This window comes from Schistocerca nitens, chromosome 2 (genome assembly GCF_023898315.1).
Source record: "Schistocerca nitens isolate TAMUIC-IGC-003100 chromosome 2, iqSchNite1.1, whole genome shotgun sequence".
Lineage (NCBI taxonomy): Eukaryota > Metazoa > Arthropoda > Insecta > Orthoptera > Acrididae > Schistocerca > Schistocerca nitens.
In genome coordinates this window covers 1099304020-1099323104 of record NC_064615.1, presented here as the reverse complement: position 1 = coordinate 1099323104, position 19085 = coordinate 1099304020, and the positions used below count along the sequence as shown (strand labels likewise).

At 40.6% G+C, this 19085-nt stretch overlaps 1 protein-coding gene across 2 annotated transcripts in view; it reads right to left on the bottom strand.

The window, feature by feature from the left end:
* The window catches only part of LOC126237491 (angio-associated migratory cell protein), a 68440-nt gene extending 49558 nt beyond the window's left edge, over window positions 1-18882 (bottom strand). Inside the window, exon 1 of one of the 2 annotated variants that reach the window (XM_049947641.1) lies at window positions 18790-18882. The gene's annotated coding sequence lies outside the window, so the exon portion shown is untranslated. Of the gene's footprint in view, window positions 1-18656; window positions 18675-18789 lie in introns of those variants that run through there. The other variant, XM_049947642.1, reaches the window with a different exon arrangement.
* Between the last annotated feature and the right edge of the window lie 203 nt (window positions 18883-19085).

The window sequence follows — 19085 nt, the reverse complement described above, 5'->3', positions numbered from 1 at the left end:
ACACAAATGAGAACCCAATGTTCCTAAAGAGAATCATAACTGGTGATGAGACGTGGGTCTACTGTTATGATGTTGAGACCAAGGTTCAACTTTCACAATGGGTCGGGAAAGGTTCTCCAAGACCAAAAGCTCATCAGATCTGTGTTGGATGTCAAAGCCATACTGGCAGTTTTCTTTGAATTTGAAGGATTAGTTCATCATGAATTCACGCCACAGGGACAAACCATTAATCAGTGGTACTAATGGGACATGTTGCGACACCTGCAAGAAAATGTGAGGAGACAAACTGAAATGGGGCAAGACACCTCATGGCTCTTGCATCACTAAAACGCACCCACACATTCATTCCAGATGGTTTGTGACTACTGCACAAAAAACGAAACCGCTGTGCTGCCTCATCCTCTGTACTCTCCAGACCTGGCCCCTGAGGACCTTTTTCTTTTATTTCCAATGTTGAAGACCCCATTGGAAGGACAACGATTTGCAATGATAGACAAGATAAAAAAAAATTAGCAGACAGCACTTCGCGCGATCCAGCAAGAGGCATACCAAGACTGCTTCCAAAAGCGGAAAAGGCATTTGGAGCGGTATGTATCAATTGCAGTGGACAGTATTTCGGATACCATGCACAGTAAGTAACAGGTAAACATAGAAAAATTTTGTGGACAAAGTTCTGGATTTTTTTGAACAGATCTTGTATTTCTACTTTTTTATACTGGTGTCACACACTGACGAAGTTTTCTCTGTTTTCCCCACTTCAGCTAATGATAAATAACTATGTATGCAGCAATTACAATTTTCAAGTTTCATCTTCCATTTTTATTGGTGCACGCCGGCTGGAACATTGCTGCATGCCTACAAACACTGTGCTCCATTCTGTGTTGTTCTGCTCTGCTCCACGCCATGTGTTTGTGCATGGATCAGTGCACCCGGTGTGGACGGAGTTTTATGTTCACTTTCCCTCTTAAGTTATTTATAGCTATTTTAATAGAATCGAATTTTTTGAATAAAGCATCTAAAAATCTCTCATTCTACTCATAATCTGTTTCCATTATCATTCAATTTAAACCAGTCTCTCATTGTCACAAGTCTGCCCTTAGCAGTTAAATAAGTGCACACAAGGAAAAGAGTTTGTGATAGCTCTGCTGCGGAGAAGAGAAATTAACCAGATTAGGAAGAATAGCCAGTCAGGACCTTGGATCACAAGGTATATAAGAGGGAAATCATCATGGACATACCAGCAGTAAACAAGACAGTAAATCTTGGAAAATGAAAGTGGCAAAAGTAACAGCACTAAACGATATGCCCCCCCCCCCCCCCCATACCGTAGTTAAGGCATCGAATAATATTAAGCATTTGCTAGCTATTTTCAGTTAAGATATTAATATGTGCAGACAAGCATGCTTCCTGTCCAGTGTCATTCCTAAAGTCTAACATGTACCTTCACCTGTATTATCTTCCGTATATGTTAATGAATGTCTTGGTTGGACATCCTTCCTAGTGAATATGACGACCACAGATTTTTTCGGCACCGTAATCACACCATTTCCACAGAACCACTGATTTAAATTACTTATCAATGAGGTAAGTTTGGATATCGCTTCCTGTAGTATTGTGTGGGAAATAAACACATGTATGTCATCCAAAACCTGAATAATACAAACTATTGGGTTAACACTCTTTCCATGTCATAGGTATATATTGCACATAATTATAGTGCCGCTACCTACTTTTACGTGAAACTTACAGAAATTCATAAGAAAGCCACCACGAAGCATTCTGTTCGACACCACGGGCCTGTAAGTGCAGTATGGCAACATGTGTAACAGAATAACATGTACACAAACGGATTGCAACATGGGCCAGTCGTGCTTAGTGAAAACTGCACCGCACAGTGGTAATAGCCAGAGCAAGCAGGATGATGTCACAACACCAGGGCAAGACCCATGTTGTGAGGAACGTCACTGCAAAATGGGTAAGAGTACAACAAATAAGCCCCTTAGCCATACAAAAAGTTGTGAATTTTGAGGCATATTCATTCTGAGTCCAGCAGCACCACGAGTATGCCAGGCCCACGCTAGATGACTGGGCACCACAAGCTGGAGCCATGGCACCAAGACAGGGTCAGGCCAGCCATCTCCTGCATTGAGTTTCCTTGTGGGACTTGAGGTCAAGGTGCCGTTGACATGCCAGCCATGCCCGCCATTGCCAGAATCCTGTCAGGGGTGGTGGGTCTTGGCCAGTGCATGGCAGTCTCACCATCTCCACAGTGGAGAGGAGGGGGCCCTGAGCACCCAGTGTGACCTTTCCACAGCGGAATGCCGTCACAACAGAAGTAGGCAGCACCACTGACAACGCCATGGCCTGCTTGCAGGCTATCAGCCTCTGCTGAGCCTGACAACAACACAGAGTGTCTATGCATGCATCTCCTTGCCAGTGTGGAGGCCGCTGATTACAAGCCGTGTCTGCCTATTGTTAGCAGCAACAAGATGTGTATTTGAAGTCTTATAAAACATTTCTTTCAACCACCAGTGTGTCACTGGGCCCCACCTGTCTGCCTGTCCGCCACATGCACTGCCATGTGTCAACACAGCACTACACAATAATGGACTGAGTAGCAATCCTTGCAGTATGCGACTGTTCACTGTGCAAGAGATCTAGAGTCCATTAGCCTTTTTAATGGTTCAAATGGTTCTGAGTACTATGGGACTTAACATCTAAGGTCATCAGTCCCCTAGACTTAGAACTACTTAAACCTAATTAACCTAAGGACATCACAAACATCCATGCCCGAGGCAGGATTCGAACCTGCGACAGTAGCGGTCGCGCGGTTCCAGACTGAAGCGCCTAGAACCGCTCGCCCACACTGGCCGGCTAGCCTTTTTAATATCTGCAGTTTGTTCACTGATAAATGTCAATGCTTCTTCTACAAACTGAGATGGTGCTCCCAACTGAAGTAACTTATCTCATATGATCATATGATATTTATCTGAAAACTACCATTTGCTCTCACCAAAACCAGATAACACTGAGGAATCTAATGTAGGTATGTGCATTTTTAGCTTTTCGTGGCGTAATGAATAGTACATTAAATTTGGGCATGCAGTCACGTAAATAAAATTTCTTCCACTGGTATTTCGGCCGCGTATTGTCCGGCCATCCTCAGAGTGAGTTGCAAGGTGATGACACCATGATGACTTGTCTGCAGTTTAATTATCCCAAGAGTGGGATTCCGTACTTTGTCCAAATTAAAACTATTACCTCTAATTATTAAATTATTAGTTGATCTAATCACTATAGCTTCCTTGAAGACAGAATTCCAAAAGGAAGAGGTGGATGTCAGAATCTTCACATCACTGTAGTTCATGGAATGTCCTGTATCAACACAATGTTCGGCCACAGCTGACTTGTCTGGCTGTGAGAGGAATGTGTATCTTCAGTATTCCACACATCTCTCATGAATTGTGCATGTTATTTGAATGTATGTATGACTTCTCACAGTTTCCACATGGAATCTGATACACATCCCCATTACAAAGCAATAAATCATCTTTTACAGAGCCGAGTAAAGCTGCAATCTTTGCGGCAGGCCAGAAGATCTCCTTTGCACAGTGTTTCTCCAGAATACGGCCTATCTTCAAGGAAAGCGCACCCACATAGGGCAAAAATGCACTTGATCTGGATCTTCCCCATCACATACCTGCATTCTAGATTCCACGTTGAATGCTCTATGAATTTGTTGTGGAGAAAATCCATTCGCTTTAAAAATGCGATTGATGTATGTGAGCTCTTCTTGCAAATTATCTTTATCAGATATACAGTGTGCCCCATGCACTAAGGTCTTAAGGACACCTATGTTCTGTGAAGGGTGATGTGCAGCTACTAGCATGTAGATATAGATTTATATGTGTACGTTTACGATATATGGCATGTCCTAATGTGCCATCAACTTTATGACAAATGAAAACGTCCAAAAAGGGGAGGCAGCTGTCTTTTCCATATTAAATTTGATACTAGCATGGATAGAATTCAGATGCTCAAGAAATCGATGTAATTTATCCCCTCCATGAAGCCATACTGCAAATGTCTCATCCAAATACCTCCAGAAGACCGTTGGTTTAAAACTTGGTGCGTCCAGTGCCTTGTCCTCGAAGTCTTCCATGAGTAAATTAGTTACCAGAGGGGAGAGGGGGCTTACCATAGCAACTCCATCAATCTGTTCATAAAATTCACCATGAAACTGAAAATAAGATGACAAAAGCACATGTTCAAATACGGCTGTGATGTTCTTATCAAAATGCTGGCTGATAAGAGATAAGGAGTCCTTTAAAGGTACCTTGGTATATAATGATATCATGTCAAAACTAACGATCACATCCGTAATATTTAGCCTAACATTTCTAAGTCTCTGAATATAAACCACAGAATTATGAATGTGGTGGCTACATTTTCCTACCAATGGTTTTAATAAGGGATTTAAATATTTGGCAGAAAAATACGTTGGTGAACCCATAGTGCTCGTTATAGGCCTCATAGACAGATACGCTAGACACTCACCCTTACCCATCTAGTGAACTTTAGGAAGCCCATAAAATCTTGGTGGTACTGCACCCCGCACTTTTAAACTTCTTATGACTTCCTTTAATAGTGATGAAGTGCTAAACAAAGGAAGCAGTCATTATTGTCACCTTGCTGGTAGGATCCTTGTTGATCTTACAGTATGCACCAGAACTAAATAAACCACATATCTTTTCCTTGTAGACTTCCTAAGGCGAAAGGACGATAGCATAACCTTTATCAGTACGCAGGATGGCTGTGTCAGTATCATCATCCAGCTTTTGTATTGCAAATCTCTCTTCCTTAGAAACATTACTTATTTGTGGACAATTTTTCGTGATTGCTCGGTAGCTTTCACAGCTGATTTCTTCAGCTGAATCCTCTGATATCAGTCTGAGAGCTTCTTCAGTGGCACTGACGAAAGATGATATCGGTAAAGTCTTTGGAGTCGGAGCAAAATTTAGCCCTTTACTTGAGACAGATAATGTAGCTTCGTCCAGATCCTTACCCGTCAAATTTATGACAGGACGTCGAATAACAGAGTCCACCTGAGAAGGCTGGTCTAATTGGCTATACTTGGCAATCTGTCTTTTTGTAGCCACTTCACGAACCCAGTCAGACTTAGCCCATGTCGTGCCATCAATCCGGTCCCATGAGTCAGGAGATAAAACAGCTACTATCTTTACATGCAGATGATACAGGTGTTCAGAAACAATGTCTAACTTCCAATGAGTAAAACGAATTCTTTCTCTGACAATGGCAGAACCAGCACTATGTAAAATTGTATTTACTGCAGCATTCTTGATAAAGTGAACCAACCTAGCAAATTTTGGAACAACTCTATGGTCCTGGCACTTTAGTAAGAAACTCAGGGATCTCAATAGACTTGCTCTCTGGTGCCATAATTTGCCTGGACTATGGAACCACGAAACCATCTCCTATCCCTTGAGGTACTTGATGTGCATTTTATACTTTTCAAAAAAATGTTCAAATGTGTGTGAAATCTAATGGGACTGAACTGCGAAGGTCATCAGTCCCTAAGATTACACACTACTTAACCTAAATTATCCAAAGGACAAACACACACACCCACGCCCAAGGGAGGACTCGAACCTCCGCCGGGACCAGCCACACAGTCCATGACTGCAGCACCTTAGACTGATCAGCTTATACTTTTCGCAGCATAATAAACAGTTCATTAAATTGATGGCATGACATGGGCTAAGTCTGGGTTCGTGAAGTGGTTACAAAAAGACAGACTGACAAGTATAGCCGATTGGAGCAGCCTTCTCAGGTGGACTCTGTTATTCAACATCCTGTCATAAATTTGATAGGTAAGGATCTGGATGAATCTGTGTTACCTGTCTTAAATAAAGGGCTAAAATTTGCAACTACTCTAAAGGCTTTACCAATATCATCTTTCATCAGCGCCATTGAAGAAGCTGTCTGATCACTATCAGAGGATTCAGCTGAAGTAATCAGACATGAAAGCTGCCGAGCAATGACAAAACATCATCCACAGAGATTAATGTTTCCAAGGAGGAGAGATTTGCGATACGAAAGCTACGTGAGCATACTGACACAGTCGTCCTGCTTGCTGATAAAAGTGATGCTACTGTCCTTTTGCCTCAGGAAGTCTATAAGGGAAAGATATGTGGTTTGCTTAATTCTGGTGCATACCGGAAGGTCAACAAAGATCCTACCAACAAGGTGGCAATAAGGATGGCTGCCTTGCTCACCACTTCATCACTACCAAAGGAAGCCATAACAAGTCTGAAAGTGTGAGGTGCAGTACCACCAAGTTTTCTTGAGCATTTGAATTCTATCCTTGCTAGTATCAAAGTTACTATGGAAACAGAAAAAGACAGCTGTCTCCCCTTTTTTGGATGTTGTCATCCGCCATAAAGTTGATGGCACATTAAGACATGCCGTGTATCATAAACCTATGCATACAAATCTACATTTCCATGCCAGTAGCTGCCATCACCCTTCACAGAACATAGGTGTCCTTAAGACCTTAGTGCATGGGGCGCACTGCATATCCGATAAAGATACTTTGCAATAAGAGCTCACATATAACAATCGCATTTTTAAAGCAAACGAATTTTCTCCGCTACAAATTCATAGAGCATTCAACGTGGAACCTAGAATGCAGGTATGTGATGGGGAAGATCCAGATCAAGTGCATTTTTGCCCTATGTGGGTGCTCTTTCCTTGAAGATAGGCCATATTCTGAAGAAACACTGTGCAAAGGAGATCTTCTGGCCTGCCACGAAGATTGCAGCTTTACTTGGCTCTGTAAAGAATGATTTATTGCTTTGTAATGGGGATGTGTATCAGATTCCTTGTGGAAATTGTGAGAAGTCATACATACATTCAAACAACATGCACCATTCATGAGAGATGTGTGGAATACTGAAGATACACATTCTTCTCACAGCCAGACAAGTCAGCTGTGGCCGACATTCCATGAACTACAGTGATGTGAAGATTCTAATATCCACCTCTTCCTTTTGGGATTCTGTCTTCAAGGAAGCTATAGTGATTAGATTAACTAGTAATTTAATAATTAGAGGTAATGGTTTTAATTTGGGCAAAGCATGGAATCTGGCTGTTGGGATAATTAAGCTGCAGACAAGTCATCATGGTGTCATCCCCGCTAAACATACATCAATAAGCGAAATTGAATGACTGTACGCCTTCACCACAGGTGGCGCGTGTATAAGCGAGTCTCTTTGCTGCCAACCAGCGCCTGTAACTTGCAGGTGCGTACCACCGCGGCAGAGCATATAAGGCTGCACTTGGTACCTTGTTGTCAGACTTACGACCAAATAATGGATTTATCAATGTAAGAAGGAAAGACTATAGAATTTGATAAAGTTATAAAAAATTGATTTTCCCATCAATCAAACCTAAACTGGTTATGCCACTACCACCAACAATTCAGTAAGTCAGTAGTCTGTGACTGGAGTACCGACTCATAAAACCAGCACATAAACAATTGAGACAGCTGCTTCTAACAGACGAAGCACACTGCTCAGCAGATGATGACAAACTAAGGCAGCTGCCTCTTCTGAAGAAAGGGGTAGACTCGCCCTGCACTGACAACAAGAATCCACTTCTGAGCAGGTGCAAACTTATTCCGCAGTAGCTCTGTTCACTATTTATGGAATTAATTTTCCAATTTATATTATCATAAGCTTGTATAGTGAACATGGAGTCTTTGTACTTTAGCTTGCCAGATGCTGCATTGCAATTTTACCTACGTTCTGCATTCATAACCATAAAAATTGGATGAATAATTTTAAGAGTTGTTTCAGAACAGGACAGCGATAATTTTAAGCCCTTATCTGACAACATAATTATCATAGTTTATTACGAAAAACTGTGAAATAGCCATGCAGTTTTTGGAACAAAGTGTTATTACTTTTGGAATTTACAAGTTCGGTCATTCAAGTATCCAGTGCATCTGCAAAGAATGCCAAATTACACACTCTACAAGATACTTCATTTCACTTATCGCATTTCCTGTTATGCTCTTAAGATCTGCAATCTCGAGTCAATTGCACCTACCAGTAATGGATGTCAGCCTGACTTGTCGTGCAAACAAAAAGACACTAGAACACTGAAAAAATTTTTGTTTTGTACCTGCATTATTTTTTGGAATGCTGGTTGTGATGGCAGATTTATATGTAATACAATCCAAAGTCTAGGATAGGATGAAAGATGACAGTTTGGTTACAAGTTGAAGCAAACAAATGTGACACCACGAGAATAACTGTAATTCTTGTTATAGGGCACATGTTGTGCATGTTGAGTCCAATGAGTTGATTATGTTTACCATTTTGATGAACTCATTCATCAATGGAAACGGTATTGAAGGCTTCAATTAACTCGTAGTTTATCTCTGATCATGAAACCACTGAAGTATTTTACTTTAACCACCCCACTTTACGATAACAAGGAACAATTATATAATTTGGAAATAATTATGTCTAAAGACTTTATATGCAAGGTGAGTCAGGAGGAAATGTATATGTTTTGTGGGGTGATACCATTAGTGATTCTGAACAAAAAAAAAACTTCACTTGGGCATATGGGTATATTATTCTTTATTTTCTGTATTATTCAAGCATTGTCAGTGTTTACAGCATTCCACAGTAGCGTAGACGAAGTTGAGATGAACAATTTGATACAGGACATTTGAGGTTAATCAAGCCAGAAACTGCCTCAAATTGGTCTACAAAAACTACCTAAGCTACAAAATGTGCATCGTGCGAGATTTTCAATATTCTCAGACTCTCTTCATGCAAACTATTAGACCTACAAAAAGAATAGGACCTTTTCTGTAGGGAAAGTGATGTGGTTTAATTTTGTACTGCAATAAGTCTTCACCAGAAGTTCTAGTTTCTGCAAAAAGATATTAATTTTGTACTATCTTGGAAACCATTCAGAACAGAGCACATGTCAATATGAAGTTTTTATTATTCAGAATCAGTAACACTGCCACTCCTCAGCACATAACTTGCCTCCTGACTCATCCTGTATTGTCAGACACTGGGAGCATTTGAAAACACAAACAATTATAACTGCTCTAACATATTGCAGATTTCACTAATCTTTGAAATTTTGCTTGTGGATAATGAAGTGAATACCTGTGGATATTTCGGCAGGGTCTATAGTTGCACTGCTTTTTCAGGACCTATTCCATAAAACTCATGCATAACCACTGCAACAATATCCTCACTACACACTACAGATAATAAAATCCTTTAAGTTCACATAGTTCAAACCCTGTGCTGAATTTCATACGTTTATTCAGTAATAATTGTTACATTTAGTAGCATAATCATCAGAGCTATTTACGCCATACTGAAATCTACGTTATCACTTCAAATAAAAATTAAATGTTGAGCTGTTATGGAAGCATTGCAGCTCTTCCAAACCTATTTAATATTCTGCCAACAGAGAAATCTTTCTTATAAACCCTTTGTTTTCTTTTCTTACTAACCATAATTTGTACCTGTCAGGCCATAGTATAACATGACAAATGAACATTCTCAATATTTACTTTTCAAAACTCTTCATATCTGAAGCACCCCATTAACACATTTAGGTACATGCTCCTTCAGCAACAAATGACATACAATATTTAGCAATGTTGTTGTCTAACATTACGCTGGCCACTGAGTATGTTGTGGCACTGAATTCTTTGCTGCTGGGTACACAAGATTTTATTGAACTTTTGCACTGCGTAGTTGGGTCAACTGAAGGCTCCGATTCCACCAACATGTTTTGACCCATGACATAACTACGTTGTACTGTGTGACAATATTATGAAATGGAAATTTGCCACTCATCATATAATGGAGATGCTGAGTCGCAGATGGATGCAACAAAAAGACTGTCACAAATAAATAAAGCTTTCTGCCAGTAAGGCCTCCGTCAAAAGCACACACACACACACACACACACACACACACACACACACACACACAGGCGTGCCAGTGTGGTTTCAGATGCCTGAAACTGCAGTTGTGTGTGTGAGTTGCATTTGCGTGAGTGAGTGTGTGGTCTATTTTCGATGAAGGCCTTACTGGCTTTATTTATTTGTGACAGTCTTTTTGCTGTGCCTATCTGTGACTGACTCCGCATCTTTGTTGTATGGTAAGTGCCAACCTTCCTTTTCATAATACTGTTACATTCCATCCTGGATGAAAATGGTGGTTTTAATTTAAGCTGTATATCACAAATGAAATATTCAATTTCAGTTGGGTGTTTTTCATATTTTTGTTCAGTTTATTCTCCACAATTTCGTGTGTTATATATTCAGCCTGCCGGACATCCGCATAGTTCCCTTTTATTCCTGTACTTGACTTCTTTGTCCGCAGGTGTATTTAGTAAAGTTATGGTCGGCAGATTGTACATGCTCGTAACAGGAGTGTCCACCATTTTGATGAAATCATCGATTAAAGCGTACAATACTCTGCAAACCACCATGAGGTGCCTGGCAGAAAGTATCTCCCACTGTACCAATTATTTGTGTTTCTTCCCACTCCATTTGCATATGGAGTGCAGGAAGAATGACTGTCTGAATGCCTCTGTGCATGCAGTGATTATTCTAATCTTATCCTCGCGATTACTACGTGAGTGATACATAGGGTGTTGTAGTATACTCCTTGAGTCTTAACTTAAAGCCGATTCTTGAAACTTTATTAATAGACTCTCTCTGGGTAGCTTACATTTATCTTCACGAATCTTCCAGTTCAGTTCCTTCACTATATCTGTGACACTCTCATAGATCAAACAAACCTGTGACCATTTGTGCTGCCCTTCTCTGTATACATTCAAAATCCCCCCGTTAGTCCTGTTTGATACAGGCCCTATACTTGAGCAGTATTCTAAAACTCCCCCCCATGAACCATGGACCTTGCCGTTGGGGAGGCTTGCGTGCCTGAACGATACTGAACGATACAGATAGCCGTACCGTAGGTGCAACCACAACGCGGAGGGGGGGGGGGGGGGGGGGGGGGGGGGAATCTGTTGAGAGGCCAGACAAACATGTGGTTCCTGAAGAGGGGCAGCAGCCTATTCAGTAGTTGCATGGGCAACAGTCTGGATGATTGACTGATCTGGCCTTGTAACACTAACCAAAATGGCCTTGCTGTTCTAGTACTGCGAACGGCTGAAAACAAAGGGAAACTACAGACGTGATTTTTCCCGAGGGCATGCAGCTTTACTGTATGATTAAATGATGATGGCGTCCTCTTGAGTAAAATATTCCAGAGGTAAAATAGTCCCACATTCGGATCTCTGGGCGGGGACTACTCAAGAGGACGTCGTTATCAGGAGAAGGAATACTGGCGTTCTACGGATCGGAGTGTGGAATGTCTGATCCCTTAATCGGGCAGGTAGTTAGAAAATTTAAAAAGGGAAATGGATAGGTTAAAGTTAGATATAGTGGGAATTAGTGAAGTTCGGTGGCAGGAGGAACAAGACTTTTGGTCAGGTGAATACAGGGTTATAAATACAAAATCAAATAGGGGTAATGCAGGAGTAGGTTTAATAATGAATAACAAAATAGGAGCACGGGTAAGCTACTACAAACAGCATAGTGAAAGCATTATTGTAGCCAAGATAGACACGAAGCCCACGCCTACTACAGTAGTACAAGTTTATATGCAAACTAGCTCTGCAGATGACAAAGAAATTGATGAAATGTATGATGAGATAAAAGAAATTATTCAGGTAGTGAAGGGAGATGAAAATTTAATAGTCATGGGTGACTGGAATTCAAGAGTAGGAAAAGGGAGGGAAGGAAACATAGTAGGTCAATATGGATTGGGGCTAAGAAATGAAAGAGGAAGCAGCCTGGTAGAATTTTGCGCAGAGCATAACTTAATCATAGCTAACACTTGGTTCAAGAATCATGAAAGAAGGTTGTATACATGGAAGAATCCTGGAGATACTGAAAGGTATCAGATAGATTATATAATGGTAAGACAGAGATTTAGGAACCAGGTTTTAAATTGTAACACATTTCCAGGGGCAGATGTGGATTCTGACCACAATCTATTGGTTATGAACTGCAGATTGAAACTGAAGAAACTGCAAAAAGGTGGGAATTTAAGGAAATGGGACCTGGATAAACTGAAAGAACCAGAGGTTGTAGAGAGTTTCAGGGAGAGCATAAGGGGACAATTGACAGGAATGGGGGAAAGAAATACAGTAGGAGAAGAATGGGTAGCTCTGAGGGATGAAGTAGTGAAGGCAGCAGAGGATCAAGTAGGTAAAAAGACGAGGGCTAATAGAAATCCTTGGGTAACAGAAGAAATATTGAATTTAATTGATGAAAAGAGAAAATATAAAAATGCAGTAAATGAAGCAGGCAAAAAGGAATACAAACGTCTCAAAAATGATATTGACAGGAAGTGCAAAATGGCTAAGCACGGATGGCTAGAGAACAAATGTAAGGATGTAGAGGCTTATCTCACTAGGGGTAAGATAGATACAGCCTACAGGAAAATTAAAGAGACCTTTGGAGAAAGGAGAAACACTTGCATGAATATCAAGAGCTTTGATGGAAACCCAGTTCTAAGCAAAGAGGGGAAAGCAGAAAGATGGAAGGAGTATATAGAGGGTCCATACAAGGGCGATGTTCTTGAGGGCAATATTATGGAAATGGAAGAGAATGTAGATGAAGATGAAATGGGAGATATGATGCTGTGTGAAAAGTTTGACAGAGCACTGAAAGACCCGAGTCGAAACAAGGCCCCGGGAGTAGACAACATTCCATTAGAACTACTGACGGCCTTGGGAGAGCCAGTCCTGACAAAACTCTACCATCTGGTAAGTAAGATGTATGAGACAGGCGAAATACCCTCAGACTTCAAGAAGAATATAATAATTCCAATCCCAAAGAAAGAAGGTGTTGACAGATGTGAAAATTACCGAACTATCAGTTTAATAAGTCACAGCTGCAAAATACTAACGCGAATTCTTTACAGACGAATGGAAAAACTGATAGAAGCCGACCTCGGGGAAGATCAGTTTGGATTCCGTAGAAATGTTGGAACATGTGAGGCATAACTGACCCTACGACTTATCTTAGAAGAAAGATTAAAGAAAGGCAAACCTAGAGTTTGTAGACTTAGAGAAAGCTTTTGATAATGTTGATTGGAATACTCTTTCAAATTCTGAAGATGGCAGGGGTAAAATACAGGGAGCGAAAGGCTATTTACAATTTGTACAGAAAGCAGATGGCAGTTATAAGAGTTGAGGGACATGAAAGGGAAGCAGTGGTTGGGAAGGGAGTGAGACAGGGTTGTAGCCTATCCCCAATGTTATTCAATCTGTATATTGAGCAAGCAATAAAGGAAACAAAAGAAAAGTTCGGAGTAGGTATTAAAATCCATGGAGAAGAAATAAACACTTTGAGGTTCGCCGATGACATTGTAATTCTGTCAGAGACAGCAAAGGACTTGGAAGAGCAGCTGAACGGAATGAACAGTGTCTTGAAAGGAGGGTATAAGATGAACATCAACAAAAGCAAAACGAGGATAATGGAAAGTAGTCGAATTAAGTCGGGCGATGCTGAGGGAATTAGATTAGGAAATGAGACACTTAAAGTAGTAAAGGAGTTTTGCTATTTGGGGAGCAAAATAACTGATGATGGTTGAAGTAGAGAGGATATAAAATGTAGAGTGGCAATGGCAAGGAAAGCGTTTCTGAATAAGAAAAATTTGTTAACATCGAGTACAGATTTAAATGTGAGGAAGTCGTTTCTGAAAGTATTCATATGGAGTGTAGCCATGTATGGAAGAGAAACGTGGACAATAAATAGTTTAGACAAGAAGAGAATAGAAGCTTTTGAAATGTGGTGCTACAGAAGAATGCTGAAGATTAGATGGGTAGATCACATAAGTAATGAGGAGGCATTGAATAGAATTGGGGAGAAGAGGAGCTTGTGGCACAACTTGACTATAAGAAGGGATCGGTTGGTAGGACATGTCCTGAGGCATCAAGGTATCACAAATTTAGCATTGGAGGGCAGCGTGGAGGGTAAAAATCGTAGAGGGAGACCAAGAGATGAATACACTAAGCAGATTAAGAAGGTAGGTACTGGGAAATGAAGAAGCTTGCACAGGATAGAGTAGCATGGAGAGCTGCATCAAACCAGTCTCAGGACTGAAGACGACAAAAACAACACTCTAAAACTGGTCGGATGAGTGATTTGTATGCAATCTTCTTTGTAGACTGATTGTCCTTCCCCAGTATTCTACCAATAAATTGAAGTCTACATCTGGATTACCTACAACTGAGCCTATGTGACCATTCTATTTCATACCGTCACAAAGCGCTACACCCAGGTATTTGTATGACTTTGCCGATTCCAAATGTGACTCAGTGATATAATAGTTTGTTTTGTGAAGTGCACAATTTTACATTTCTGAACATTTTAAGCAAGTTGCCAATCTTATCACCACTTGGAAATATCAAGGGCCGATTGAATATTTATGCAACTTCTTTCACACAGTAGTTCATCACAGATAATTACATTATCTGCAAAAAGTCGTAGGTTACTACTATTAATACTGTCTGCAACATCAATGATATACACATAAACAGCAAGAATCCCAATACATTTCCCTGGGGCTGACCTGAAGTCACTTCTAAACCAACATAATATGCAGCATCCTCCCTACCAAAAAGTCCTCAATCCAGTCACAAATTTAACTTGATATCCCCATATCATCATACTTTTGACAATAAGCATTGGTGTAGTACTGAGTCAAACATTTTTCGCAAATCAGGAAAACTGCATCTACCTGACTAGCTCGATCTAAAGCTTTGTATGTCATGTGAGAAGTGCGAGAGTTGGATTTCACATGATCAATGTTTTCAGAATCCATGATGGTTGGCATTGAGGAGGTTATTCTATTCATGAGACCTTATTATGTTTGACCTCAGAATAAGTTCTAGAGTTCTACAACAAATCAATGTGGACTGCAGTTTTATGCATCACTTCCATTAAATTTCTTGTGGACTGTTGTGACCTGTGCTTTTTTTCCAAGAACTAGACACAGTTTTTGGGATTACAGAAAAGTCCGATTCCACCCATCTGCTTTGACCAATGACATCACCAATATGGCAGAAACGACCATTCAGAACGACTCCAATATGGTGCCTATGATGTCATTACGGAAACATGACAAAAAAAAATGAAAATAAATAAAAAACCAATAAACACATCTTCCTCCAAAAAATATAAACTAACGGGACCTGGGAGTTTCTGGGTGGGGACAAAATAAACATAAACATGTACAGACACACACCACCATCCCAAACCACACAAAACGACAACACAAAATTCCCAAATTCCACTACTCACAATATCCTCAGGAAACGGTCACTTCCTTTCATCTACATAACTCAACCGCAACTGTCGATACCACAATATAAAACTCCAAAAATTACACCACCACCACAATTACACCAGCCACAAAACCAACACTTTAAACAAACAAAATTGGAAAAGAACATTTCACTTGACCTATATAGCCCAGCAGCAGCTCATGATACCAAAACACACAGCTACAACGGCCCATTGGAATCGGACACTTCCCTTGGCCTACATAGGTGAACAGCAGCTCACGATACCAACACACACATAGATACGACGACACACTGGACTCTGACACTTTGCATGACCTATATAGCTCAAAAAAACTAACAATACCAAAAAATTTAAATCAAGTACTTCCCCAAAGATACATAAATCAACCCAAAGTGCCAATACCAAAATATCAACCACCAACACATGCAGTAAATACCACCGACCACACAACACAGAAATACCCCACCGAACATCATAACACAAGAAAAATACACAAAAAAGGTTCTGGTGCTACCCACTAGGTCAGCCACCGAAATCACATACAGACACAGCCAGCCTCAAACACACACACACAAAAAAACCTAAACAAATTCCCAACCCACCACAACCTACCAACCCCCCCCCCCCAAATCCTACCTTCACCCTCCGCCCCCCAAAATCAAAGCTCCATCAACAAAAAAATACCACAAAATAAACAAATCTCAATCACAAACAACAACTTTACCACCAACTCCCACCCCCTCCCCGGCCAAGCCGCAGCCCCCCCACCCTCAACACACATCTTTAACCAACCACCTTCAGCCTATACATTTTACTAATATCCCTTAAAAAAACATGAAAAATGCAGTAGTCCCCAGGGAGACTCTTCCGCCAACAACCTAAATGAGACTGAAGGTTAGAAGAGTGCCTCCCCCCCCCCCCCAATAACTGACTTAACCACCCCCTAAAACCCCTCTATCGTATGTGTGCATGCTCCAGTCTCATAATTCTTGAATTCTAAACTATGGTTAACAACTAAATGATCATAACCACTCTGGCCTAACCCCCTATAAGATGTAAAAGCATCAGAAACTGTTCTACTACCCTCCTCTATATACTCCTCAATTAATCCCACCAATTCCCCCTCTGTACATCCAACCAAAACCCTAAAAACACACTCTGAATAACCACCCCCAGGAACAACAGCCTCCTTCACACCCATAAACCAACCCAAGACTTACCCCTTCCATACTTCCTCTTCCCAAACTGCGACTCGTCAATCTCCATGATGACCCCAGGCCCACCCAACTTACCGCTGTGTTTAATATATTTAGAAGAAACTTCCCTACAATATGAAAACCAGTCAAAAACTGTCCTCTTGCTCACACCAGTCTCGTGTGCACTATGGGAGGATCTATAACAAAAATGATATGTCATCAAAATTATCTCTCTCATGCCCAATGTAGACCTCTCAAACCACGCCTTATGGAGTCCGAGACGCCGGAACTCTGGCCAACCGCATGTTCTGCAGACACACGCCGCATTTCACGATCTCAACCAGCAGCCCGAATAATTGCAAGAATTTAATGAGGAAGAACATATCCCTCATTTCAGCCCGCAAGCGAGCACTATTGTATTTCTCAGTCATATCCATACGTAACAAAAGCAGCCACAAATTAAATTAAATGACTTGCCACGCGACATACAGCAAACGACACTACAATAACTTAAACACGATGAAACAAATTCTTAACTCACTGAAACCAATTTCTGGAGAAGAACTTATGTTGCACAGTCACAACTGACAACTGAACAGTACAAGCAGCGATACAAAATGAACCCAATACATCATACAACACGTGAGTCATAAACACACCACGAGAGGACACTAGCAACTGCAAAAAATGACGTCTACAAACACAACACACTCATACACTAAAGTCTGCACTATCGTGACAACACACAAAACAACACCCTTGCGCCACGGGTCAAAGCCGGTGGTTGGGATTGGACGCCTTGGTTGACACCACTTATTTTGTTTGATCTACCATAGATTATCGTTAGAAGTGGGGTTAACTCACATTCAGAGTAAGTATAAAATCTGACAGATTCCATAAGGCCCTAGAGCTTTGTTCAATTTTTACAACTTCAGCTGTTCCTCAAAACCACTGATGCTTATACTTGTTTAATTTGTTTTCAGTGGTAAAAGGATTAAATTAGAGCAATTCTGCTGGGTATTTCTTTGAAAAGGGAGATTTTAAAATGGAGTGAAGCATTTAAGTTTCTGCTTTGCTACCCTCCGTTTCAGTTCCTGTCTCATTTGCCTGAGACTGGGCATTAACTTTGGTTACACTGACAGACCACAATTTCTTTGGGTTTTGTGAAGTATCATTTGACAATATTCTGTTGCGGTAGCCACTGAACGCATCACCCACTGCTCTCTTGACAGTCAAACATGTTTCAGTATCCATCCATCTATAGCCATACACTTCATTTTACACCTATTATGCAGTAATCTCTGTTTCTTTAGAAGTTTCTTTACAGTGGCCATAGAAGGTCCCTCCCGTTATAAACCGTTGTACTGGGTACGTATCTATCCAGCCCACTACAACTATTCTTTTAATCTTGAGCCATAGTTCTGCTACATGCTCCTACCCTGTACTGAAAGTTCCATGTTCCTCGCTGAGGTATGACAGTACACATTACACTAAATTCAAAGCAAACACACTGTTACTAGTCAATGTTAGCAAACAAGAAAAGGGATTAACAAGTTTTCAACCAGGAAGGTAATTTCTATTTGTTTATAAATTATGAAATGTATTAAGTGACTCAGTGTTCGGCATATTAGATCTATACGCAACGTAATAGGTAGAAATTTCACACTGTGTAACAATATGCTTGGATACAGTGACAGACTTAAATTGTTCATGCGTGACATTGCAGTGTCGAAAATAATACTCTTGCAGCAATTTACGGAAAATCTGTTTCAAGCAATCAATCTGTCAAACATAAAAGATCTGCAAATATGAGTCTACGCAATATTTAAGAACCTGCTGACCACATGTCACAATTATAGACAGACACTATTGAGCCACACCTACGAACCCATAAGACAATTTCCCCACTTGTTGTCAATGCATGACTATTTGTATACCAAAATACAACTCCTTATTGACATTTGGAAGCGTGTCACATTTATCAGTTTGAAAAATTTGATAGTTACCGTAAAGAGTGGTACAAAATGTAACATTTGGTACGCCCACATCATTATACAAATTTTAAAAAAATATTAAGCGCATTCAATCTTTGTCACACATATTTACAAGCACACAAATTTTACCAGTGAACATACTCACAGTTCCTCTCCTTGCTGTTAACTTTGATGAGTGTTGTTTCGCGCTTATGTTCAAAGATTGTAGGACCTTAAGATATCACTCCGTTGATTGGACTTGCGCCATTGCAAAAAAGTTGCGGCACTCAAGTGACACCACAAGAATGGCCACTACACTAGTGTCATTTTAGTTGCATTTGGGAACATGGAATGGGACCATCCATTAATTTTTACCGCCAGACGCATACGTCTTCCCATTTCCGTTTGCTAGGATCACATTTTTGCTGACGCTCCTTCAGTTGTGGCAAGGGATATTTATTT